The 27,958-nt window shown below is 37.8% G+C and overlaps 1 pseudogene; it reads right to left on the bottom strand.

Annotated features, from left to right (window-relative positions):
• Nucleotides 1–8,900: 8,900 nt before the first annotated feature.
• Nucleotides 8,901–27,958, bottom strand: part of LOC109117460 — a 33,468-nt pseudogene continuing 14,410 nt past the window's right edge.

The following is a 27,958-nucleotide window of genomic DNA, read 5'->3' on the forward strand; positions in this document are numbered from 1 at the left end:
AGAAATCAGACAGTATTTAGAAATAGATGATAATGCCAATACAACATATATAGGAATCTGTGGGACACAATAAAAGCAGTTCTATGAAGGAAATTCATAGCAATGAATGCCCACACTAGGAAAACAGAGCAAGCTCAAATTAACTACCTAATGCAGAATCTTAAGCTCCTAGAAAAAGAAAAGCAACACAAACCCAAAGCTCATACAAGTGAGGAAATCATAAATATCAGAGCAGAAAACAATGCAATGGAGACTAAGAGAACACACAAAAAAATCAATGAATTGAAGAGTTGGTTATTCAAAAGAATAAATAAAATCAATAAATCCTTAGCCAACCTTTTCAAGAAAAGGAAAGAAAAGGCTCAAAATCATGCAATTAGGAATGAAAATATGAAGTCACAACAGATCCAGCAGAAATCCAGAGGATCATCAATACCTACTTCAAGAACATGTACTCTAATAAAATGGAGAACACAGAAGAAAAGGTTTCTAGATACATATGAATTACCAAAGTTCAAAGAAGAACCTATAAGACTTCTAAACACTCCAATTACAATTGGTGAAATTGAAAACATAATTAAAAATTTACAAACAAAGAAAAGCCCAGCTCCTGATGGCTTCACTGCTGAATTCTGTAAGACATTTAGAGAAGAATTATGCCACTACTCTTCAAACTTTTCAATGAAATTGAAAGGGAAGCAGTACTTCCAAATTCATTCCTGGAAGCAAGCGTTACTTTGATTCCAAAACCAGGGAAAGCCCCAACCAAAAAAGAGAACTACAAGCCAATCTCCCTAATGAACATAGATGCAAAAATTATAAATAAGATACTAGCAAACAGAATACAGAGGGTCATGAAGTTCATACACCCTGTCCAAGTGGGATTCATCCCAGGGATACAAGTATGGTTCAACATATGTAAATCAATAAAGGTAATACACTATAATAACAGAGTCAAGGACAAAAACCATATGATCATCTTAATAGATGCAGAAAAAGCCTCCGACAAAAGTTACACCTATTCATGATAAAAACACTGCAAAAAAATTAGAATAGATGGTCTTTATCTCAACTTGATAAAGGCTACCTATGAAAAACCAACAGCCAACATCATACTAAATAGTCAAAACCTGAAAACCTTCATGCTAAAATCAGGAACAAGACAAGGATGTCCACTATCACCACTCCTGTTCAATATGCTTTTGGAAACGTTAGCCACAGAAATTAGGCAAAAGAAAGAAATAAAAGCAATAAAGATAGGAAAGGAAGAAGTTAAACTGTCATTATTTGCTGACAATATGATATCTATATAGAAGGCCCAAAAAACTCCACCAAAAGACTTCTAGACTTAATTGACAAATAGAGTAGCTGGATTCAAGGTCAACACTCAAAAATCAATAGCCATCTTTTGCACAAATAACAGACTCACCAAGAGTGAAATTAGGGAAACAATCCCTTTCACAATAACATCCAAAAAAAAAAAAGAAATAGAAATATCTAGGAATCAATCTAACAAAGGAGACAAAAGACCTCTATATTGAGAACTACAACACTCTGAAAAAAGAGATTGAAGAGGACATAAGAAAATGGAAATACATTCCTTTTTTCTGGAGAGGAAGAACAAATATAGTGAAAATGGCCATACTTCCAAAACTGATACACAGAGTCAACACAATACCTATTGAAATCCCAAAAGTATATGTCACAGAACTTTATAAAACAATCCAAAAATTTATTTGGAATCAGAAGGACCTAGAATAGCAAAAGCAAAATTCTAGGCAATAGAGACATGGCAGTGGGTGTCACAATTCCCAATTTGAAACTATACTATAAAACCACCCTGATAAAAACAGCATGGTAGGACTGGGGGTTTGGCTCAGTTCCTCCTGCTGCCTGCCTCACCAGCTCAAGGGCCTGATTTTGATTCCTTGGTACCAAAACAAACAAACAGCATGGTACTGGCAAAGAAACAGACCCGAAGATCAGTGGAACACATTAGAAGATTCAGAATCAATTTCAGACACACTCAGATACCTCATTTTAGACAAAGGAGCCAACCCTCCTCACTGGAGGATAGATAGCCTCTTTTTTTTTTTTTTGAGACAGGGTCTCACTATGTAGTTGAGACTGATCTATGTAGCCCAGGCTGGTCTTGAACTCACAGTGATCCTGCTGCCTCAGCCTCCCAAGTGCTGGGATTACAGGTGTACACCACCATACCCGGTGATAGATAGCCTCTTTAATAAATGGTGTTTGAAAGACTGGATTTTATTCTGCCAAAGAGTAAAACTAGATCCCTATTTTACACCACGCACTAAACTAAAATCCAAGTGGATTAAAGATCTAAATATCAAAACAAACACCAAACTTGCTGGAAGATAATTTAGGTAGAACTCTTGAAGATATTAGCATAGGAAAAGACCTTATGAACAAATCCTCAGTAGCACAGGAACTAGCACAAAGAATCAACAACTGTGATGTCATTTTATCAAAAAGCTTCTGCACTGCAAAAGAAACCATGAAGACAGCTAACAGAGAACCTACAATGTGGAAGAAAAAAATTTACCAGCTGCTCCTCAGACAAAGGACTATTATCTAGAATATATAAAGAACTCAAAAAAATCAGACCCCCCCAAATATAAAGACATGATTCAAAAATGGGCATCTGAAAGGAACAGACATTTCTCAGACAAAGAAGCAGAAACAGCAAATATACATATGAAAAAATGTTTAACATCACTGCTCATTTGAGAGATGCAGATTAAAAAAACAGCAAGATTCCACTTCACCCCTGAATAGCTGCTATCAAAAAATCAACCAATAACCAATGTTGGCAGGGTTGTAGGGAGAAAGGAAAACTTCTTCACTGTTGGTGGGAGTGCAGACTGGTGCAACCACTATTCAAATCATTATGGAGATACCTCAAAATCTAGGATTAGAGGTCTTATTTAACCCAGCTATTCCCTGCTGGAATCTTCCCAAAATAATTTTAAAAATCATACCACAGCAATATATGTGCATCTATGTTCATACCAGCACAGTTTGTAATAGCTAAAACTTGGAAATAGTCCAATTACCCATCAACTGGAGACTGGATGATGGAGATGTGTTTTTTTTTTTTTAATATAAAATGGAGTACTACTAGCCATAAAGAACAAGAAACTAGAGACATTTATAGGTAAGTGGATGCACATTGAGGCATACTCATACATGAAATTAATAAGGCCCACATGTGTAAACACCAAATAGTTTCTCTGTTGTGAAAAACTAAGTGTAAATAAGGATCAACATGTATAATTGATGTTGTGTAATAGGAAAAGAAAAGGTCTAAAAGAGTAGAGGAAGAGAGAGGGGTAGGGGAAAAGGGAAAAGAAAAAATATGAGAAAAAGAAAAACATGGAAACAATGTCTTTGTAAACAGGGAAGGGTGGAGGGGATGAAGGGAGTGCTGGAGAATGGAAAAAAAATAAGAACCAAGATGTCATGTAAAGGTACAAGATCCCAATTATTAATGTAACTATCCTATACCTAAAATGTACCAATAAACTTAATTAAACAAATTTTGAAAGGTGGACAGCCTGGATGGAATATAAAGGCAGAAAAGTAGGCTTGCTGCTTGTTGCTGCTGCCTCCTGCACACTGTCTTCTGCCTGCCATGCCATGAACTGTTTTGCTTTAGTAAAATCCAGACCAGGAAAAAACAGAAGCTACCTGTACCCAAGCCAGAAATCCCACAGTTTCTAAACCTGCCCTAATATCAGGTATAGACTTGTACCTGGTTTCACAGACAAATGTTGCAGGCTGCATTATTTCCAATTTTCAGTGTAGCTAGTAAATACCATCCTATACCACTCTGAGACTGTTCAGTCGCTGGGTGCTGTGAGACTCTGGCACGGTATGGCTTAATATCAGACTTGGTGGTCAAGAGACCTCTCCTCCATACTCAGAAACTACAAATATCATTAGCACATGCTCACTGATGGAGTTCTGGACTTGTCCCAGCACTAAGCAGAGGCCTGTGCTCCAGTGGGATGGATTTGTGTTTCTGCATGCATTACTGCCAGCTATAGATGAACTTGGATATACTACTGATATTGTACAAATCCTTGTGGCTGTAAACTCAAGTATTACCCTGCTTAGCATCAGACTTCATGGCCAAGAAACTAACTTCACTAAAACCATCCCATGTTGAAGAGCACAGTATGGAGCAAGATTCCATTTTCTAGGTATAGGACAGGGAAGAAAGCAGACATCTGCCCTGAAACTCAGTATAGGAACAGTGAAACTTAATTACCACCTTGTCAAGGTTAGTACCTATAAATGAAGGTTCTGGAACATCCTTGATACCAGGCAGATACATAGCCACATGTGTAAGATTACTATTCTGGCCAATATGAACTGTGGCTGGTTGCATTGTTCTTGTTCTTGGTCCATGAATCTATGGCAGTAGTAGGTAGCCCATGGCAGCGTGGTCCTTGGTCCTGACCAGTGTTACACTGCTTGAAGCAGGTTGTGGGTTAAGGGTATGAGTCAGTGTTAAGAGTATGGCACTGGTGGCCAGAGGCATACCATAAAACCCTGGTGCTGGGACAGGTCTAGAGCTCCATACATAAGCACAGTCACTGATCAGAGGCCAGTCACTATGGCCAAAGTATTCAGTGCTATTCTTGCCCCAAGAAATACCTTATGGGGGACAAACTACCTTATCTTGGTATTCACCCACTTCAAATAACACTCCAACACACAATCCTGGGCTTGGAATCCCTTCTAATGCTGAAACAGCAACAAGATACCAACAGTGGGCTCACAGCAAACTTAGGTGTCATGTGCCATGGTGCAAAATATTGGAAGTGTTTATAGACTGAGAAAATGAGAAGTCAATTTAGAATTTCTAGAAAGCTGGGCCAGGGATTTAGTTCAGTGATTCTGCTGCCTGCCTCACAAACACAAGGTCCCGAGTTCAATCCCTGGTACAAAAAAAAAAAAAAAAAATCTAGAATTTCTAGAAAGATAAGTGCAAACAAAACCAGATTGCAAAACCTGGAATAAATACCTAATCTTTCAAGGTACAGATGCATCTCATCTCAACAGGTATCCAGACTATATCTTCAGGAAAGAACTGTATTATCTACAATTTTTCCTGTGAATCTTACAACTATTCTGAGATACAAAGCTTATTTTAATTAGTTTATTAAAAATAATAAAGCTGACAACAGTACAGAGAATAGTTTGTCAGAAAGACAAAAGAAGGATACTAATGTTTCACCCCTGCTTACCACAACAGTCTCAACACCATAATAGGTGCGAAGAGCCAAATGGGCCCCAGTGTCTCTATCAATTCTATGACTTAGTGATGCAGAACATTCACACAACACATCTGCCAAAGCAGATTTACTACTCACAGATAGGCAGTAAGGATAAACAGAAACTAGTATCCATGGTGATTTCATCTCTAACGGCTCAGGAAAGCTTCCAGCATGGATGGAATCTCCTCTATTCATGACCCACATCACACCATAGTTGAGGAACCCTGAAAGCACTCTGCTCTGAGCTTGTGTACCCAAGGAACTCATTGACTGGCTGAGCACAAGAACTGCAGAATGTCCTGTTCCCAGAAGAACAAGGATGTAGCCCAGGTTACTATGGACACACACCCCTTATGCCAGGATGTGAAATTCATACATTCTGCAGTTATTCTAACAATAGCAAGTGGGAGGGGGAGGAGCTGGGTTGCTCAATGCCAACTAAGGGCTTATCAGCCTACATCAGACATGATTTCTTCACAATAAAACATGCAAGGAAGGAAATCATTTTTGGTATACAAAGGAAGGCAAGAGATCAGTTGTGAGATTCTTTAAGCAGGATTCTTATGCTGCAAAGGAGATAAAAATTTCCCTTACCGAATCTTTGATACATGATGAAGTCTGGCTAAATGACTGAGTTAAATCTACAAATTCATTATATTGTAATTTAAACTTTGTTTCTTTTTAGCACGGCACTAATTAATTGCTCCAGCCAGTAAATATTTAATGACTTTATTAAATAAAATTGCTTTATTTATAAGTGTATAGAGAGAACTTACACTAATACTAAGTCCTAGGAGTTTCAGGGGTTCACTATGTGGCAGGCATGATTCTAAATGCTATATATTTAGTGTCTAACTAATTCCTTATAAAGCAATTTGAGGTATTCCATTGTTCCCACTTAAAGGGTACAAAAATTGTGATCCAAAGAGTTTAAGATACCTTCACAACTAATGAATGGGAAGACCAGAAATTGAACACCAGTGATCTGATTACAGATCATAACTCCAGGCATTGTAGATACATGTAGGCTTTTCATATATATTTTTTATTGAGTTCATATTTTCCACTATTATATTTATTTTTGAATGGTGCAAATGACAAAGGAAATAGAAAATATTATCTCAACATCTGGATCACTGTGTGCTTGCTCTTTCAACAACTTTCATTAATCTTTCAGAATCTTCCTCCCAGTTTTAAGATTTCTCAATTAACTAGAATGAATGTAGAGAAGTGCCTTGACTAAATGAAGTTTATTTACATCACAATATGACAAAATGATCTCGAGCATCGATCAACTCTGATCCTAAAAATTAAAGTATTCCATCTATGGCAAGAGAGAAATATCCTTCACAAACAAAAGCAATCAGTTCTCTCTGTTTTTAATAAAAATCGACCTATGGTTTATGTATTCAGAAATATCTTTTAAAAAGAAATCACCAGAAGTATGAACAAATATTTATGTAAAAGATGTAATTATACTAATAAAAGTTTTAAATTATCTCAATACTCCTGAGGGGGTGTGTGGTGGTTAAAAAAAATATGTTCTGCATCTACAAATTTTTATTCCTTCACTGAAAAATTGTATTTTGAAATTAGTTGTTATCACCAAAAATGCTTTTTATATAGTATTGGAAAAAAAGGATACCAATATATTCAAAAAATTAAAAATATATCCCAATATCATCTTTAGTACTATGATTAAAAGCAATTTTGATATTTCTTTTTGTTTCTGCTTTTCAAATAATCTATGAAAGCATAATGATCTAATAATAACATTAATATTAAAATGAATTTTGAATAATAAGAGGAGTTGACACTTTATTTTTTGGAAATAATGAGCACATATTACAGCTTCATTCTGTCCATGAAAGTGGTTGTCTAGCACAAAGCCCTGGATTCAAAACCCACCATAGCAAAGAAGACAGAAAGAAAGGAGATTCTTAAAAATGTATTTAGCATGTTATATAATCTAGTTATTAAATAAGGTCTGTGAGGCTTTAAATTCTCTATGAAGTCCAATAAAACAGAATAGCTTTATTCTATTGCATGAAGTAACCAAAACAACAGATCAGTGGATAAATACATGAAACAATGCTGGTTATGCAGAACACCCATCCCTAAGAAACAATTCAAATGTAGTGACACTTACGATTCTATCATTTCAGTACCTTGAGAAGTTTCCAGGGCATGATATATGAATGGAGAAGAGCTTACAAGAATGGAACAATGTCATCCTGAAATTAAGAGTGGGGTTGTGAATCCAGGGGTGCAACAAAAACAAAAACAAAACAAAACATAAGACTTTGTGATCACAAGTGAAAGCACTGTTAAACATTGGAAATCATAAATGATCTCAGAACAACCTGAGACTTAAGAAACAACCACTCCATAGTTTTGGGCAAAAGGAATCTCACCATCAGATATTCACAACTTTGTATGTACAATTACTTTCCCTGGAATGTAAAAAGGACAAATGACTTGCTTTTAAGTATTACAACAAAAGTTAAATCATGTATGTGATTACATGTGTGCAATTATATCACATAAAACACTCTTCCTTGCTCACTTTGAAGAAGCAAACTACCATTGTGTGATCTGCTCTGTGGAGTGGTCACACAAAAAGGTGCTGAGGGGAGCCTCTCACAGCCACCAAGAAATTGAAATTCTGTGTCCTGAAATACATAAGTATAGAGCACTTTCACCGACAATGTTTGAATCTGAAGTTAAAAGTAGCTGCTTCCCGAGGTGAGCCTCACATCAAACTTCAGCTTCATCCAGCACTTTGGCTCCAGTCTTGTGAGATCCTGTGACAAGGAACTAAGTCTAGCTAGCATTATCTGCACTCCTTTTTTATGATTTTTATTCTTCTATGGAATATTTCAAATGGTTTTGTCATACAGTCGATTCCAGTAAATACTGGATTTGTTTCTAGTCTCTTTTCTGATTCAGCCACCCACCTCATCCCCTGCATTGCACTGCAGGACGGCACCATGCGGAGGATGAAGCACATACCTTGTTATCGTCTCCAAGGCTCAGAGAGAACATATATCTATATCAATGTCTATGTCTATATCTATGTCTATGTCTATATCTATATCTGTATCTATATCTATGTCTATGTCTATGTCTATATCTATATGTCTATGTCTATATCTATATCTATGTCTATATCTATCCATCTATATCACCTATTGATTAATAGCAAAGTGGAAGAGAGATAAATATGAAATAGAAGCTCATATACTTCCCAAATTACATAGTCTGTTGTTTTTAAAATATTGCTCTCTCCCTCTCCCTCTCTCTCTCTATATATGTGTGTGTGTGTGTGTGTGTGTGTGTGTGTGTGAATTTGTTGCATTTATACTAATAGATTGTCTTCAAGTTTATGTTGTTATGTTTCATTTTTGTAAGTTTTTTTGAAGGGTTACATCTTGTAGTGAGTAATTTGAAGATAAATATACACAGTATAATAACTTTTTATTCTCATTTCTTGGTTATGAAAACTTGCTTTATTTTTTCATGAAATTAAAACAAGAACTTAGAAAAAGAACTGTCACTCTGGAGTATGGGAGCGGTCCCACAGTCAGTCTTCATCTATCCCTGGAGCCCGTGTAATGGCTCCACCAACTGATTCTCTCACCGTAGTTGCACCAAAGCCAGGCTCCATGCTCTCTCCCAGCCTAGATGTCTCATCCTTCCAGCCTGTGGCCCCAGTGTCACCATCACACGATCGCCCTTGACCTTAGAACCAGAGTCCCCAGCATGTCTTCAACCACAGTCCAGAACCCAGCCTTCATCTGACCTCACACACCTTGGCTTGGAACATCTTCTATCACCATCTTGGTGTTGTAGCACTGGCCACCCTTGTGCAGGTTGTGTGTGAAGAACACAAGTCTGTCCCTGTGCAGCCAGTGCTGACTCCTGGTGGCTACTTTCTCTCTCTTGTCTGCAGGCCCATCCTGTAGGTCTGGAGGGTGTTTCTGCTTCCTCTCTGCGCCTTCCCACTGCCCATGAAGGTCTTCATTCTGGAGGACCTTCCAGGGACAGGCTTGCTCCATTTTGTGCCCTAAGGATGTTCTGCTCATCTAGCCAGAATGCAAGGAGTTTCTGTCGTATTCCTGCTGGGACACAGGTCACAGGCACTATTCGCCAATAGTCACCACGCAGCAGTCCACTGCTAGAGGAACAATGGCCTGCACATTGTCAGGACCAAGGACTTCCACCTTCCCCAGAGGTCTCCATGAGGGCCAGAAAGGACCACCACAGCTCCTCCAGGCACCAACCCTTGAGGTTGGTCTTCCTTGTCCTCTTGCTCCCCATTTGGGCCCAGTGGGTGGAGGAGCCACTGGAAGCTAAAGCCTGGTCAGGTGGGTACCCAGCCCTAACCTCTTGGGCCTCAGTAAGTTTACACAGGGCTTCACCACTTGACTGAAATTGCAGCCTCACCGGATTTCTACCGCCAGCCCTTAGGCCTCCACAAAGACAGCCTCTCAATCAGCCTCTGGCTCTGTCTTTTCTGGGGTCCTCTGTGTATCCCTTCCCCATTGGGGGGTGCATGATTTTTGGGGTCATAGGGATAGCAAACTTGGGTCAAAACTCACATTCTTACTCTCCTCTAGAGACATTTTGTATCCTTCGTAGAGCTCCTCTATGGCTTAGAACAGCACTGTATCTGGCAAGACCTCTGAGAATAGCCCTGGGGTTTTGGCCAAGGCTGCCTGAGATAACCATTCTGGATCAGTGGGATAATCAGTTCCTTGAGGGCTTCTAGGGTATCCACACTCTGCAGCTTCTTCCTTCAGTCTTCAAGAAATCCTTCTCCTTTGGGGCCAACTCTGCTCCATCTCCCTAATCTGCCAGCCACCTCTGAACAGAGGTGTGTGTGTGTGTGAAGCCCGCGACCCTGGAGCAGTGGAAGGGGACAACCAGCTCCAAAACACTGTCTTTAGTATCCACTATTTTCCCAACACCAAAACTGCAAGAAAATACAAAGTTTTCAGTTGCTAAGTTTGTAGTTATATTTTTACATAACAATAGATAACTAAAACATTATTTTAATAGATATAAGCAAAGAATTTCACCAAAGTACTCCTAATTTTAAAAAAAAATCTCAACAAATAGATTAGAAATTCTTTAACCTAGTAAAAGACTTCTATAACAAATTCACAGATGAGATCATATTGAATGGTGGAACCCCAAGTGGCAGGCATGTTCACTTTCATTATGTCTATTCAAGACTCTTTGGTCCTCTACAGTACAATAAGGCAAGTAAAAGAAATAAATTGCATTCAGGATAAAAAGGAAGAAATAAAACAGTCTATTCACAGTCAAAATGATCACAACAACTTACACACAGTCTGCTGAAAATACATTAGAGTTAAAGGATATATTAAAGGAGATATAAATTTTATACACTAACAGTTCAAATACAAAAAATTGTCATTTCTAATACTTTAAAAATATTAAATACTTTGGGATAAGTTGTATAAAGTATGTGACTAAGATGCATATTAAAAAGAGTGAATTATTTTTGAGAGATATCTAAGAGAATGTAAACAGTCAGATATATGCCATGTTCATTGGTCAAAAGATTCAGCTATGATGTCAATTTTTCTTAAATCAATTTCAATAGACAACACAATTTATAGAAAATACCTAGAAACTTTTTTTCTAAAAATAATCAAGCTGATTCAAACACTTTATATGGAAATATGGAGACCAAAACTATTTTTTTAATGTTTGAAGTTTGAAGACTAACACTTCCTATACTAATCAAAGTTGAGAGGTATTGGCACAGAGATTTTTAAAAATAAATCAAACACACTGAATAGAGTCCTGATTGATATATAATATAACCTTGAGTTAGAACAGAGAAGATGTATTACTGCCTCACCAGAGGAAAGGAAATTGTTTCTGTTTCTGATGGGCCTTAGGCATAGGTATGTAGAAAGAGGCATTTGCCAAATCAATAGCCGCATAGCAAGTACCAGCAAATGTGTTAATTTGGTCAAGCAAGGAAACCACATCTGTGACAGCAGCTGCAATTGGAGTCACTACCTGACTCAGTTTACAATAACCCACCTCATTATCCAAGATCTGTCCATCTTCTGCGCAGGCCAAATAGGAGAATTAATAGGGAAGTGATGGTAACCACAACTCCTATATCTTGAAAATCCTTGATGATGCCACTAATCTCTGGTATTCCTCCAGAGATGCTCATTTTGGTTTATTATTTTAGCAGGTAAATAATGCTAGTGTTTTCCATTTGGCCTTTGCAACCTAATGGCCCCATACTACAGGTTAGAGAACCAGTACAAGGATTCTGCCAAGTACTAGCGTATCTATCCCAGTTATGCATTCTGGAGCAGGGAAAATGACTACGGGACAGATTCTGGGACCTATTGGACCCACAGTGAGTTGGACCTTGACTAAAACATTGATCACCTAAACTCCAAATGCCCTCAGTCTTAGAGCAGGGCTGCAATGAGGTTTTGGGTTTCCTGGATCAGTATTAGTTCAGAAACAGTGTCCACAAGCCCCCAAAATGTTCAATCATTTCCCTTCTCCCAATGTACAGTCACCCTGGTTAAAGGCTTTAGGTCCCTTTGGGGCAAAATGGGAGAAATTATAAATTTTTGGTGGAGCACTAGAATCCTTCCACCGAGGAACCCACCACCCCTTCATTCAAGGGGCTCTGAGTCTGTAAACCGGCTATTGAGGGGCCATGAGTCCCTATTACTACAATTTGAGGTAGGTTTTCTGATCATTTGGCCTTACTTTTTTTTTCTTATTATATAAATTTGTTAAAATGTAGTAGGCTTCCTATCTATTTCATTTTTGGGGTCAACATGGCTAATCAGCCAATGCCGCAGGTCTATACATGTCAGACCATTCTGAGCATTGCTCTGCTGCTACTGTCCATTACAGTAGGTACATGCACCTTGGCTTTGGTGATTAAATGCTGCCACTTGCCCTGTACCACTTTGGGATCCAGTTAAGCTCATGGCTGTTAGGTTTTGCAATTGAGTAACTGTGATCCTCACTATAAAATCTGGCATAAAGACAAGAGCAATGACAGGGCCCTACAGGATGCAAAGGCTCCCCTCAAGAATCTGATTCTCAAGGTGTTAGTGAAGGGTGCATTTTTCCAGATCGTCCCAATGTGGAGCATTAGGTTTAATGTGACAAAGCCACTTCAGCGTTCCATTTCCTGGAGCTTTTGAATATCCTCATCAGCAGTAACCAAAGGACTATCAGGCATCTCTAACGCATTCACAATGGGCCACCTTTTAATCCATACTTCTGCCAGCCAGGCAAGAAAACTATTAACACCTATTTAACTCCCCAAGTTTAAACATTAAATCCCGAGTCTACTTACTGGGCTGACGTTGACAAGGGTCTAGGTGTTTGTTTTTGACACCACTGTCTCACACACTGAAAATCCATTCTCATACTTGTTCAGAAGGCCTCTGCTTGTAAAAGTTAGAAAACTGAAGGAGTTTGGGAGCATAGCAGACCTTCTCATGGGTCACACTGTATGTCTCATCTGTAGGAGTTTTTTGGGATTTGAGCATAGTTACAAGTCTAGAAACAAAGGCGAGTGGTGCAGGTGGGTCAGCATTATCATGCTTGCCAAATGCACCAGGCAATGCAGGATTACCTTCTCCAGGTATAGGAGGAGAGGCCGATATCACAGTGGGTGGGGGTGGGTATGCCTCTGGCTCTGTGAGTGGGGACATCTCTTCTTCTAGAAAAATAATCTCATTAGAGTCTAGAAACTCAACATCCCCAGACTCATTAGGATCCTCCCAAACACCTCTGTCCCAATTTACTGGATTCCATTCTTTCCTGATCAGGCCCCCACCTTTACCTCAGATACTATTTGAGGCTGAGAATTAAACTTATGCTGCATTTCAGCAAATTGAATGATTGAGGTTTGAGTTTGAGTACCTGCAGTCTCAGCCCTATGGCTAGAGAGAAGATTCTCTCTAGACACATTTAGATTATTTATGTGTGTCTAGAGCTAGGAATAAGAATCTTTGAGCTCCTTATTCTGCTTTATCGACTTGTCTTCATACTCAGAAGACTTAAGATTTTTTTATGCCTGTTTTGAGTTCATTTTTCTTTTATTAATTTTTCCAGTAGTTACTAAAGCAACTAGCAAACATCACTATATTTCCCACTCAGCCCAAAATATTCAAAAGTGTCCTCGACAGAGTTACTAAATCCCTTGCATCTCACCAGTGGTGAATTAGGATAATCAAGTTGATCTGCACGGCATATCACTTTAAGCAATTTACACTTTGGACTATCAGTATGTACTCCACACATTGTCAGAAGGAGACATCATAATACCTTTAGCTTTCATCAAATTAAATAGCTAATTCCAGGAACTACTAAAACAAAGAATTTCATCGCTATAATTCTGTTTCTCTAGAACCACTCCTGGTATTAAAATCGGTTGTCAAAATCTGTATCAGTCAGTGTTCATTAGAGTAACAGATTAAATATAAATATAAATATGATACCTTGGTACATGAATGCTTCTATTTAAGAATGATTTGGTTTGTGAGCAAAAGCATTCTGCAATATTTTGCTTCCATTCACAAACTACACATTGTATGAAGAACACGAATTTGGCCATCTTCCCTTCTGTCACATGTGGTTGTGGCTCCTGCCAGTCAAGATCACAGTCATAGATATACCTGTGCACACTTTCTGTGAAGATTTTTGTGTACTTTTTAGCACACACAGTACTGTACAGTACTATTCAATCCAGTATGGCTCTAACAACATAGTGCAAAGGAAGCATGGCCGGAAAAAGAAAGAGAAGAACAGAAATGAAGATGACAAGGATGTGCAAACCAATAATGAAGGTAACAAGAAAGTTCAGAGCAAGAATGGTAAGAAAGTTTTGAAGAAAATAACCACTGAATTGAAGAAGAAAAATGTCAAAAAGCATGAGAGTGGTATATGTTTGACTGATCTGGCCTCAGAGGGCAAAATATGAAGTCAACAATCTCAATCATGTTGAAGAATAAAGATGCCATCGAAGGAGCTGATGTGACAAAATGAGCAACGATGTTAACCAAGCAGAGGACACAGTGCTGGAAAAGACAGAAAAGCTTTTGTTAGTCAACAGCTGGCAGGTGATAGCATTAGCGAAGCTATGATCAGTGAAAAATCCAGGAAATTGTACAGTGATTTACTGCAAGAAAATGCCACTATGAATGCAACAAATAATGAATTTAAACCAGTAGAGGGTGGTTTGATAAATTCCACAAGAGAAGTGGCATCCATTGTGTGATAAGAAATGGTGAGGCTTCCAGTTCTGAGAAGGGCACTACAGAAACCTACAAGAAAGAATTCTAGGAATTCATAAAAGCAGAAGGATACATTGATTAGCAACTGTTCAACGGCAATGAAACAGAGCTCTTCTGGAAGAAGATACTGAACAGAAACTATATCATGCAGGAGTGAAAAACTATAAAGTGTAAATTGTATAACTGTATACAAATTGTATAACTGATAATGTGCAATAGGGAGAAGGGGGCTAAATGTGTAGACGTGGGAAGGGCAGGGGAAAGGAAATAAGGCACAAGAAAAAATATGAGAAAAGGAAAAAATGGAAACGAAGTCTTTGCAAATAAGGGAGCGTGAAGGGGGTGAAGGGAGGGAAGGGGTTTGGGGAAAAAATGAGAACCAAGATCTGTCATATACGGGTACAAGATCTCAGTGATGAATGTAACTGTACTGTATACCTAAAAAGTACTCAATAAGATTTTAAAAAGTGCTGAAGCACAATCCCATGAAGGAAAGACTGACACTTCTGCTGTGTGTGTGAATGCAAGCACCAATCTGAAGATTAAGCCACTACTGGTGTGCCGTTCCCAGACCCCTTGTGCATTCAAGGAACAGAATGTGAGCAAGGTCCATTTGCCTGTCCTGTGGAGGGTCAATATGAAAGCTTGGGGCACAAGGCAATTATTGGTAGAATAGCTGCATGAATTGTTTACACTCACCATTAAGAAATATCTTTCTGACAATTAACTGCCTGAAAGGTGCCTGCTCCTGGTGGACAGTGCTCTGGGACACCCTCCAGCTGTGGTGGATGATACAGACACTGAGTATGACTTCATAAAGCTCAAGCTACTGCCCCCCAGACATAACACCTCTTCTGCAGCCCATGGACAGGCAAGTGATCTGCAACTTTGAGAAGCTTTAGAGAAAGATGGTCTTCATCAGATGCTTCAATGTCACCGAAGAGACATTTTTGACTCTGAAAGAATTCAGGAAAAACATTTTAATATCCTCCGCTCCGTTAACTTCATTGACAAAGCCTGGGAAGATGTCACATACTGGACCTTAAACTCACCCTGGAGGAAACTGGGCACAAGGAGGCACTGCCTATGATTGAAGAACCTGATAGTGAAGGAGACTGTGTCCAGCGGCAAAGGTATGGGTCTGTACGTCAGTGGTACAGACATCAAGGAGCTTGCTGAGGACCACAGGAGGAGCAGATGATAGACGAACTTGCTGAACTCTGGAGTGAGCAACAGAAGGTGCTTGTTGCAGAGTATCCCACTGAGGGAGAGGAAAACAGGGAAGAGGTTAGCAGTGATATCACAAAATCCGGGATGGAAAAGTGGAATGGGTGCCAGAATTTCTATAAGAAAGACCACCTCCACATAATGCAATGAACAGCAGCCTATTTCTGGAGGGTTATGCAGGGCAGGAAACAAAACAAGTGACATTACACAGATTTCTCATCAAAATTTACCCTGCAACTATGACACAAACAAGAGAGGAAATCCATGAGGAGATCTCCTTGATATTCTTATGAAGGGGGCTTCTTCCCCACTCCAAACAACAACCTCCTCCCCGCCATCAACCTATCCTACACACCAGAAGTCACCCCAAGCAAGGTTAGTTCTCTCTCTTCTCATATGGTACTTTGCTTCATATTTTTATGGTTAAAAAAATACATGTGATTCAGAAGGGAGTAACCTTATTTACATTGAATCTTATGGGGAAATTTGATTCAGTTTGTGACCAACTTGGTTCCTGACCAGAATCATGGAACAAATTAAACTTGTGAATGTATGTAGTTTACAAGGCAGTCTTACAATGGCTGCCTGCAGTCAGGTGTGGATCAATGCAAGATGACCTCTGTAGGCTGGAGAACCAAATGAGCTAGTCAAACGTGGGAACCTTGAGCTCGCTGCAGCGTCTCTTAGAGTCTGTCTTTATGCAGTGCCAAATGGTCTACACTGAAAGGTTGAAGAGTCTGAGCTGGAAGGCTGAAGGATCTGCACTACAAGCCAGGAGACAGACATCCAAGGTGATAGAGAACACTGGAGTTCCTCTAAATAAACAGAAATGAGGCCTCCTTCTTCATTCCCCTATTGCCAATCACTCTAGGGTAGACCTTCTGTCTGCAGTCACTCAGCTACAACCGGAAGTATGCTAAACCAGTCAGTGGAGTACCACAGTATCACTCACCCACGATCCAGACACTCCCCAAAAGCCCCGCCTACGAGTGCATGATTCTTCTGTGGAACACTCAGATATAAACCGTAACCCTGGCCTTTCCCCATATATTTCTTAAATCACTTATGTGCTCCTCGTCACTGTCAACATACAGAATATTCAAGGAGGTGGGGAAGAAGCTCACGATTCTCTCTGCTACTGCTAACCTTTCAAAACTTAAAAATCATTGGACTGATGTAGTTACGGAGGGTGGATGGTGCAATCTGTGAGGCCAACACCAGCAGCAGTAATTTCCAGCCCGCCAGCATCAGTGCTAACGCTCTATTTCTTCTTTTAGGCTCTTTTCTGAAATTTGAGAGTCAATTGGCATTTGCTAAACATGTAAAGCTTCTACTAAGCCTTGGCTTGATTTTGCTGTGAAATCAAGCTTTCCATATCATGTGTGGATCTAGGCTGGAGTCCAGCTTCATGTACTCCTATCTCTTTCCATTGCTCAAGACTCCTCTGCCCTGCCACTGTCTCCTCATGGGGAAAACCCTCTGGCTTAACTTGCTCCTTCCTGTCTGGTGTACAGCAGCCAGGTGGCCTTCTTCTCACACTTGACTCATGTGCCAATTCTCTCCTTCGGAGGAGGACAAAACGGAGACAGCCTATCTTCTCGTAACTTGTGACATTTTGTAAGATCCTGGGGATTTGAGTTTTTTGTTATTATAGCTCAAAGTGAAAACCTGAAATCTTTAATTAGCTTTCACTTTTATGATTGTCCCTGTAATTATCAAATCAAATGCTATAATAACAGTTAATGCTCTTTTAAAACACTTTCAAAAAATAAATCCTCAATTTAGGTAGTTATTTGGGCTCAACTTACATTTTAAGTATAAAGTAAAACTTTAAAATGAAAAGCCCTAACTAGGTATTTTTCAATGTCTTTTTTCTTTCTTTCTTTTTTTTTTAAGCCAAATTTTTTTATGATATAACCTAGGCTGGCCTGGAATTCATGATCCTCCTGCCTTAGCCTCTCGACCACAATCCCAAGCTCAATTTCATATAGATAGATATATAGATAGATAGGCAGGCTTTGCTTCAGAAACACTTTTGTTTGCAAACAATTTAGTTCACAAACAGAAGCATTTGGCAAAAAAAAATTATTTTTTTTTTGCAAACCCTGCATCAGGTGAAAAACATGACCACAGCCATCTTTCCCACACAAACACAACTGTGGCCATCTTTTCAAAATTAGAGAACAAATTAAACCAAGGTTCCATTATGTAATATGTAATATGACATATATAACTTTTTAAAGATGTTCAAATGTATTAGTATATGTTTGCAGTACATAGTGGTTTCATTCATTGTGTGGAATTGTTTGGTATACACATATCTAGATCCTTTTCACCCCTTCCCTGCCAACTCCCTTTTTGTGCCAGCATAAAATTCATTTTTTTATCATATAAATCATTATAAAGTTAATTGTCACACATACAGATTAACAACCAGACTATTGGGCCAAAAAACATAAAACACTTAAGACAATTAAGCTGAATTAAGGTACACTTTTAGATAGATCATCCATTCTGGACTTTAATAACTTTTCCTCTCTTCCTATTATTTGTCTTTTATTTTGCACGTTATATATTGCATTCCTAATGTAAGAGAAACCAGGTGATATTTAGCTTATGTGTCTGATTTACTTCACTTAATATTATGGTATTAATGTATTCATTTTTCTACAAATGAGTCAAGTTTTTCTTTCTTTATGACAATAGTATTTTTTTTCTTTTTATTGAGTTTATTGGTACAATCTAGGTATACAGTACATCTACATTCATTATTGGAATCTTGTACTTTTACATGACAGGTCTTGGTTCTCATTTTTCCCCTTGTCCTTCCGCTCTCTTCACCCCCTCCTCCCGTCCCATCTACAAACACTTATTTCCATTTTTTCATTTTCTCATATTTTTTTCTTTTCCTTTATTCCCTTTCCCCTACCCTTCCCACTTTCCCTATAACTTTAGCCCTTTTCTTCCTATTTCACATTATTAACTATCCTTTTAGGAACTTGTGTACTATTACAGTTTTTCACACCAGAGAAACTATTTGGTATTTACACATGTGACTTATTTATTTCACTTAAGAGTATATCCTCAATATGTATCCGTTCTCCTATGAATGATTCTAATTTCTCCTTCTTTATGGCTGAGTAGTATTCCATTTTATAGAAAAACCAAATCTTCTTTACCCAGTTTCCAACAGATGGGCAAATGGGCTGTTTCCAAGTTTTAGCTATTACAGACTGTGCCGCTACAAACATTGGTATGCATATATCACTGTGGTATGATTCTTTTAATTCTTTTGGAAAGATACCCAGCAGAGGGATGGCTGGGCCAAATGAAGCCTCTAATCCTAGTTCTTTGAGGTATCTCCATATTGATTTCCACAGTGGTTGCACCAGTCTGCACTCCCATCAACAATGGAGAAGGGTTCCTTTCTCCCCACAACCCCGCCAACATTTGTTATTGTGTGATTTCTTGATAGCAGCCATTCTTTATGGGGTGAGGTGGAATCTCACTGTTGTTTTCATCTGCATCTCTTGAATGACCAGTGATGTGGAACATTTTTTCATATATTTACTTGCTGCTTTTACTTCTTTGAGAAATATCTGTTCATTTTAGCTGGCCCATTTTTGAATTGGGTCTTTATTTTGAGGGGGCTGATTGTTTTGAGTTCTTTATATATTCTAGATAGTAGTCCTTTGCCTGAGGAGCAGCTGGTAAAAATTTTTTCCCACATTGTAAGTTGTCTCTTAGTTCTGTTGATGGTTTCTTTTATAGTGGAGAAGCTTTGTAATAAGATGAGATCCCAGTTGTTGATTCTTTCTGAGAGTTCCCTTGCTACTGAGGATTTGTTCATAAAGTCTTTTCCTATGCCAATGTCTTCCAGAGTTCTGCCTAACTTATCTTCAGCAAGTTTAGTGTTTCTGTTTTAATATTTAGATCTTTAATCCACTTTGATTTTAATTTAGTGCATGGTGAAAGATAAGGGTCTAGTTTTAATCTTTGGCAGTTTGAGATCCACTTTTTCCAACACCATTTATTAAAGAGGCTATCTTGTCTCTAGTGGGGATGGTCAGCTCCTTTGTCAAAGATGAGGTAACTGAGTACATCTGGACTTGTGTGTATGACAGAATAGAATTTCATTGTGTACAAATACCACATCAGTTTCTTTAAAACTTTTAAATGAAACAGTAAAATATCCATCTCTGCCAAAATTATGGACATATTTGATTTTACAGATAAACCAAAGTTTAGGAGAAATTCCTCTGCATCCAAAAAATTGTCTAGAACCTTTCTGTAATTCTCTGATTGAGCCAGTTGCATATCTGCTCCATTTCATATGTTTGTCTGTGCCTGCTTTGCACTCCCTTCTTTTTATTTCCCACCTATCTATGGCCCATTAATGTCTTAGGTTAGGTGAAGCCAGGCTGCTGTATCAAACACTTCTTTATTCAGACCGCGAGTCAGGACGTACGCTGTTCTTCCCTGATGTGACTCAGACATCTAGTCTACCTCCATTGTATGGTCATGTCAACCACAACATGAAGGCTGTAAAGTCACGTGACAGGGTGGGGTTGCTAAGTATCTCATAACTTTTTCAGCATCAAATGGACACACTTTTTTTTTTATTGTCTAGAATCACCAAATGCAAGGGAGCTTGGGAAGCATGGAAGAGCATGCGATTAGCTGGTGAGAGCCATACATCTTCATGAGAGTGAACTTCTGGAACATCATTCATGCTTTCTCTCTTTACCTGAGATATATTTTTACGTTATAGTTTGCTCAGTGTGAAATCGTTTCGTGGCCTTATTCCAAACTTAACCATTCTTGCTTTCAGAGTTCATTGAATTTCCAAGAAAGTGGGTAACACAATATTTAACAAATAGTTACTCTGGGGCAGGGGGGCATTTGAATTAGGCTGAAAGCATGAGGATAAGTAGTTTGTCAATAGAAGCCACTTTTGTCATAGAAAAGGATGTGGAATGTGGGGCTCAGGCATGGAAAGACTCTCTTAATTTATCTAAAACTTTGACATATAGTCTACTTCTGTGCACACATAAAAAATAAAAAGACAAAAGTCTTGCCATACCTACTTTGAATGTACCATTGAAAGTATACAGCATGTTATTACTTGCCAACTCACATCTTTCATGTTTTAATAAATCACAAAACAACATTCAGAGTTTGGCTTACTTAGAAAATAGTTATCATGTTCTTTCAGAGAAGGAATTCTCATCAGCCAGCCTGGTGACCAGTTTAAGCAGAAACGAATTCAAAATTGTCAAAGCATCATAAGAGAAAATGTATGTTGCTATATTAAAAATGTTTGCACATCGTGCAAACAGAAAATAGAACCAGCAAATGATATTCATCCAAGTGACAGATAAATGCCAGCTGAGAATGAGAGAAAAGGTAGAAGAGCAACCTAACAACTAAGTGACGACCATGTGACTTGCAAAACATCCTCCAAGCAGGTAAGGCCAGGTGATTTACCTATGTCAGTCATCATCCTTGAAGGCTTTGGTCCACACTGAAAAGCTGAGCTAGTTAATAAAGAATGTACTCTATCAAGGACTTTACCACATATACAGGGAATTCGTGTCATACACAGAACCCTCAGAATTCCACAAAGTCGCAACTCTGAAAAATGTTTCAAAATACATTCTAGTATCTAGATAGCCAGTTTTGTTAAGCACTGGAATTCTTAATGCCACACACATGTACATGTACACATGTAAACTTATATTGCTTAACCAGAGTGATTGGGCCCCCGAAAACATTTAATAATCTCTGGAAAATTTTAGGTTGTCAAAACTATATGAATGCTCTTGGCATTTTCTTGTCAGAAACTCTGACAAACCTCCTACCATGCACAGGAAAGATCTCACCAAAGAATTGTCCAGATTGTCCAGTGTAAAATTTCTTTCTTTCTTTCTTTTTTTTTTTTTTTTTTTTTTTTTTGTGTGTGTGTGTGTGTGTGGTACCAGGGATCGAACTCAGGCCCTTGTACTTACAAGGCAAGCAGTGGAACCACTGAGCCAAATCCCTGGCCCAGTGTAAAATTTCAATAGTGCTTCTCCTGAGAAACTCTTATCTGTATATCAATAATGGTTCCTCTTGATATGGGAGTTAAGAGTACATGTTATTCCTTCTTTGTGCTTTTCTATATTATGGTTTAATTGCAAAATGTGGATATATGGGATTTTATGTGTTTATCAAGGAAATTCTATTGGGGAAAATAATTATTTTAATACATTATCTATCTATCTATCTATCTATCTCTATATATATATATATATATATATAAATTAGCATGAATAGACTGAAATTCAGACAGATAAATTTCATTCAGAAAATGTGGGCAATCTAATTGTTAGGCAGATCCAAATTCTGTTATGTGATTCCCCCGATTCCAGTGAATTAGTGCTGCTTTCCAGTGTCGCAGCTACTCCACTTCTCCGAATCACATCATTATAATCCTAAAACTGAATTTCCTATTCATAAGTAAAGAGCATGATGTTGAAAGGATTCATGCATCAGATGGTGACTGGAGTGATCAGGAACTGAAAAAAACCATTCTTCATTATCCCAAACCATCTGTGCATCAATGTATATTTATCATCCCTGCCCCCACCAACTAAATGCCAACAGGACCCCTCCCATTCGGTGCTATAACAATGAAAAATGACCAAATACATTTCCCAACACATAAAGACTATGGCCAACCATGACCAAGAGTCACTTGAAAAGATGCCTTCTTAAAGTTTTTCCCCCAATGTTAAGATTCTTTGATCTCTCGCATACCAACCAAAAAAAATTCTCCTCATTCTTTCATTCAATAAAACATTTTCAAATAGAGACATCAAGTTTCTTAGATTTCTAATGTTGAGGAAATGTCATTTTATAGGTAACTTGGGTTTTGATAAATTAAACCAAAATGAATTCAAGCACCAAACAATTACAACGCAAAGCTCTGAGCTCAGCAGGTGGAACTAAATGTGTATAATAAATGTTGACTTAGTGAGACTCGTAAGAACATTTTCATAGATATGACATTTCTCTTATGTTGCCATCTTGAATTTATGCTTCACTGCTTCTAATTTATGAGCTCCAAAGTAAACTATAAATAGCCAAAATGTTCTAATCTCCATAAAATATTGTCATACACTTCATCAGGTAGATTATTTTCCAAAGTGTTACCATTGGAAATAAGACTGTAATATTTTTGCACTAAAGTTTTACACTCTCCTAAGTAGAACATCGCTGCATTTTAAAATAACTTCTATATTTCAAAATTTTACATTATGACAATTATTTTCCTCTATGTGAAATTTTATTCTATGTGAAAAATACCTTTCTGAGGCAAATTATAGTGTACATAAATACTTAGTGACCTTGATTTTATTTCATTAAGGTGCGATAAATCCTTCCTAAGTGAATCATTTTTATGTTCTATGACATGCAGGAAAAGCAGCAGATGGCAAAGGAAACTTGAGCACCTAAATTAAGGGATGATAGGCACACTAGACTGCAACTGGAAGAAGACAATCTGCAGGTGGAATTATAAGTAGAAGAGAAAGAAAACTTAAAGTGTGGCCTGCTGAGCCATTTTGGTGGCTATCTAAGCCAATAGCACAGGCACAATAGATTATTAGGAAGTTACTTTTTCTAATTCTGAACTTTTCCTGGGAGACAGAATTTAAATCCCTTCGACCATAGAGCATATGTGACAGAATATTTTGAAAAATTAAAGGACAAATTACTTGATTCCCAGAATTAAAAATACTTTTACGGAGGACTATAGAATAGTCTTTTTTTAAGTACATTTTATTGTAAGGAATTTCAAACACGTTAAACAGAGGATATGTATGATGAACTTATGTGTGCATCATCGGATTTCCTCCACTGTCACAAGACCAATCTTGTTCTTTGATGATATCTCCATTTTCAGAGACATCTATCTGACTGGATGCATGTAGGAGCAGCTTTCTCAGAAAGTCTAAACAGATCTTGGATAATCACACAATTGCTGCCTTTGGTTTCAAAGAATAACTTGGGAAAAATCAAGATCTCAGATATAGGCACCAAACTGCACATGCCCCTTCACCTTTCCCTCCGCACAAACCCCTTCCAAACCATGGCAATAGATACTTTTTTCTGTCATTGTGACACATTAATGAGGAGGACAGGAGACAAGACAGCACAAATAGAAGTTAGAAAGCAAATGGAGGAGAGGTTATATAATTGGACAAAGCTAAAAAGCAATAGCATTTCAGTCTCAAAATAGCTGAAAAGTGTCTTATTAGAAAGACCCTCATTCCAGAAAGTTAGCAGCCTTTCTTCATCTTTGAGCAGATGACTGGAAGAACATTATTCGTCCCTCTAACCAGAGTAAGGTAAAAGGCCCAAAGATGACGATATCAGAGCCTTCTCTGTCAATGAGATTGTCCTACATCAGAGCTCATGGACAGGGCTGGGGATTTAGCTCAGTGGCACTGCCCCTGCCTGGCAGGTGCAAGGTCCTAAGTTCCATCCCCACTACAGAAAAGGGAAGGGAAGGGAAGGGAAGGGAAGGGAAGGGAAGGGAAGATGTCCTAATCCATCCACACTAGAGAAAAGGGAACCGAAGGCAAGGGAAGGGAAGGGAAGGGAAGGGAAGGACTCGTGGACAATAACTCTTTTCAAGGTTCAGAGATTTCAATCAGTTTTATTTCCTCACTTTTAAATACAAAACAGGTAAAGCCATACACCAGTGGGAGAACACATGTGCCATGAGGCATTAAGGTAAAAATAAACAAGAAAAGAAATTTTAGTGAAAATCAACCACAGAGTGGAAAGAACTCCATTAAACAAATTGTCACCGATATCCTTAGACAAACAAAGGACATGAAATCAGAATGTCAAAAAGACTTTTGCATGCCCCTGTTCATTGCAGCATTATTTGCAGGAAATGGAAAAAATAGCCCAGAAATGGAAATAACCTAAGAAGCCATCAGATGATGAATGGATAAAGCAAAGGTGGTACATCTGCACAATGAAATACTATTCAGACATAAAAAGTAATAAAATTCTACCCTTCATGACAGTGCGGATGGAAATGGAGAACATTCTGTTAAATAAATCAACCAGGCACAGGAAGACGAGTACCATATGAGCTCATTGTTATGCTGAATTAAAAAAAAAAATCTAAGTGCTTACCAGCGACTGAGAAGACAGGGTCAGATGTGGAGAGGTACTCGGTGGATGAGACATTAGTCATACAGAAGTAAGAAGTGCTGCTAAGAGACCTTAGTACACAGCGAGGTGGTGGCGTGCTTGCCAAGTCTGTGTGAAGCCTTGGAATAGATCCCTAGCACTTCAAAGGAGAGAGAAAAGGAAGGGGGCTGAAGGGGTAATTAATAAATAAATCAATGAATAGATAAATAAATGCTAGTGTACTCTTGCTAGAAAGATGACCACTGTATTAATAATGATAGTGTACTGTATATTTCAAAAAGCCAGAAGAAAAGAGTTTGAACATTTTCACCATAAAAAAACATGACTGAGGAGAAATGTATCTTTAATCTGATTTGAACATTATACAGGATACATGTATTAAAATGCTACATGGTAAAAAAGGCAAAAATAATTTCTCTGAGGAGGGAAATAGATTTTTAAAAATAGGAATTTTTTTTCATACCACATCTTATATATTTATTTATTTGAGGCTTAAAATAATTTAATTGCTTCATTTCTAAAATTTGATGCATCTGTGATTTTTGTATACATATCCAAACTGCAACATTGACTTTAACAAAGAAAGCTCCATTCAATAGTCTCATGTTACCTGCAAATTAACGTCTGCAGTCACTTCCTTTGATAGCTCCTTGCATAAGCAGAACAGCTCATTTTCTTACCCCTTGGAATGGCCAGTGGCCTCTGTGTGTATGAGAAACCTGCAACAACTGATTCAAAAATGTACCTGGACAAAAGCTGTGAAAGAGAAACAAACAAGTGACCCACACAGTGTTTAATATGCCTACTGGGCACACAAACATTTAATTAGCTGAAATACTTTGGCAAAGGAAGCCATTCCCCATGGCTCAACAATGTCACATTAGAAGAAGATAAACTAAACATTGGATTGAAGGGTGCAATTGTTAGATTGCATATGATCGAGTTCTCATATCTGTACATGCCTTGTCTTAGGAGGAGCTCGAAGAGAAATACGAAGCTTTCAAAACTACTACCAGGCATTCATGAGATAACTTCCAGCCACAAGAGTGTTAATATGAAAAGACAGTTCCGAGGTGGTCACAGCCTAACTCCAAACTCCAAGTTATATGCTGAGAAGAAATAGATAGTGAAGGCTTTCGTGACTTAAACTGTTAATTTACTATTCCTATATTATTTTAATTATCAACGTCTGAGTGCACCAAGATCCATGTTTTTATTCTCCCCTGACACTGCCACTACCACCAATAAAAATTAAAAATAAAAATAAAATAAGCATGTAGAGATGAGTAAAATGTAATTTAATTCATAGAGAAAATAGAATGTATGCATGAATTCTTATTGTTTTTATTCATTAGAACCACTATTTGGGAATGTGTCTGTGCAGATATGAAAATAATGGGTAGTTTTGAAAATAGATTAACATTTTAATATTTAAAAATGGCCGAGTCCTCTAAGACCTTAATTATAAATATGCACACGGAAACTTCCACAAGGTTCAAGCAAATGTAAAATTTTCTAAATTAAATTAGTTAAATATGCAGTACAAAAGGAGAATTGGAATTAAATATTTTTATTTATAATTTCTGCCACCACACATTCTAATCATTAATATTATGCTGGAAAAGTATTAATCCTCATCCTACAATTAGAGCCCTGTAAAATCTCATAATTGTGTCTTTATGTTAATAATTTCAATTAATGCCATGGAAATAATTTTAAATAGTTTATTTTATAATTTGTACTGCTATCTTATTGTCACATTTATTTCTTTCAGTCTTTTAGGTTATAAGAAGTACTGAGCAGCCAAGGGAGGGGATGAAGTGAAATGAAATAATGCTTTTAAAATGCTTTTTGATTCTTTTCAGACTTTTAGCTGGGCGGTATGGGGAATATAACCCAAGGAGTAATGCATTGCACACACTGTCACTGAGCTATACCCTCAACCTCTCTGAGGTTTGTCTATCTAAGTAATACTCCTTATGCTGCAATTCTGCTGTGAGTTTAAAATTATGTATGGGACCATTTCTTATATATACACGTTTATTCATATATATATTTATCATATATATGCATGTGTGTATATATATATATTCTCATTATTTAAAATGTACAATGATTGGGGGCTTGACTAGTGTGATGAAATTAGAGTCTGACAGTAGATGAGAAGAATTTTAGTTGCCTTTTTTTTTTTTTTTTTTTTTTTTTTTTTTTTGGTACCAGGGATTGAACTCGGGTCCTTGCGCTTGCGAGGCAGGCCATTGAACCACTGAGCTAAATCCCCGGTCCCTTTTTGCCTTTTATTTCTTACAAGTCCAAATATATTAGGAATAGTCCAAGGACGCATACAGACTCTGAATTTTAACTTTATTGAACAAATACTCTTAATACTCTTTAACTATTATTTCATAATTAATTTTAGATTTTTTGCCAGGATGAATTAAAAGAACTTGATGAATATGATTTTGTTTTTATTGAAAATACAGATTACATCTGTTCATACATATTTCTGACAGAACTTTAGTAACATCATTGTCAAATACACTCTTTCCTGAAATAAAATTTGTCTGAATTAAGAATTTAAATAGTTTAGAAGGATAAAGACCTGATAGTATTCCTCGAGTACACTTCAGAAGGTCAGGGAAACTGGGCCATTATACACAAACATTTGTCACCCACTAGTTGAAGATTCGCCAAAAAACTGTCTGGCTGTCACACACATTTGATCTGCCTCTTACAGACTAGAGACTCTACTCTCATGACACTAGAGTTTCAATTTCCCTTCACTGATAATCATTCTATCCTTTTTGTTAGATATAAAGATAATTTTTTTCTTAGCACAAGGAAGTAACACTGGTTCTGTTTCCTGTTTTTGTGTTTCTGTGTGTGTCAACC

This window comes from Fukomys damarensis, unplaced genomic scaffold (assembly GCF_012274545.1).
Source record: "Fukomys damarensis isolate Sample0158 unplaced genomic scaffold, DMR_v1.0_HiC HiC_scaffold_33, whole genome shotgun sequence".
NCBI lineage: Eukaryota > Metazoa > Chordata > Mammalia > Rodentia > Bathyergidae > Fukomys > Fukomys damarensis.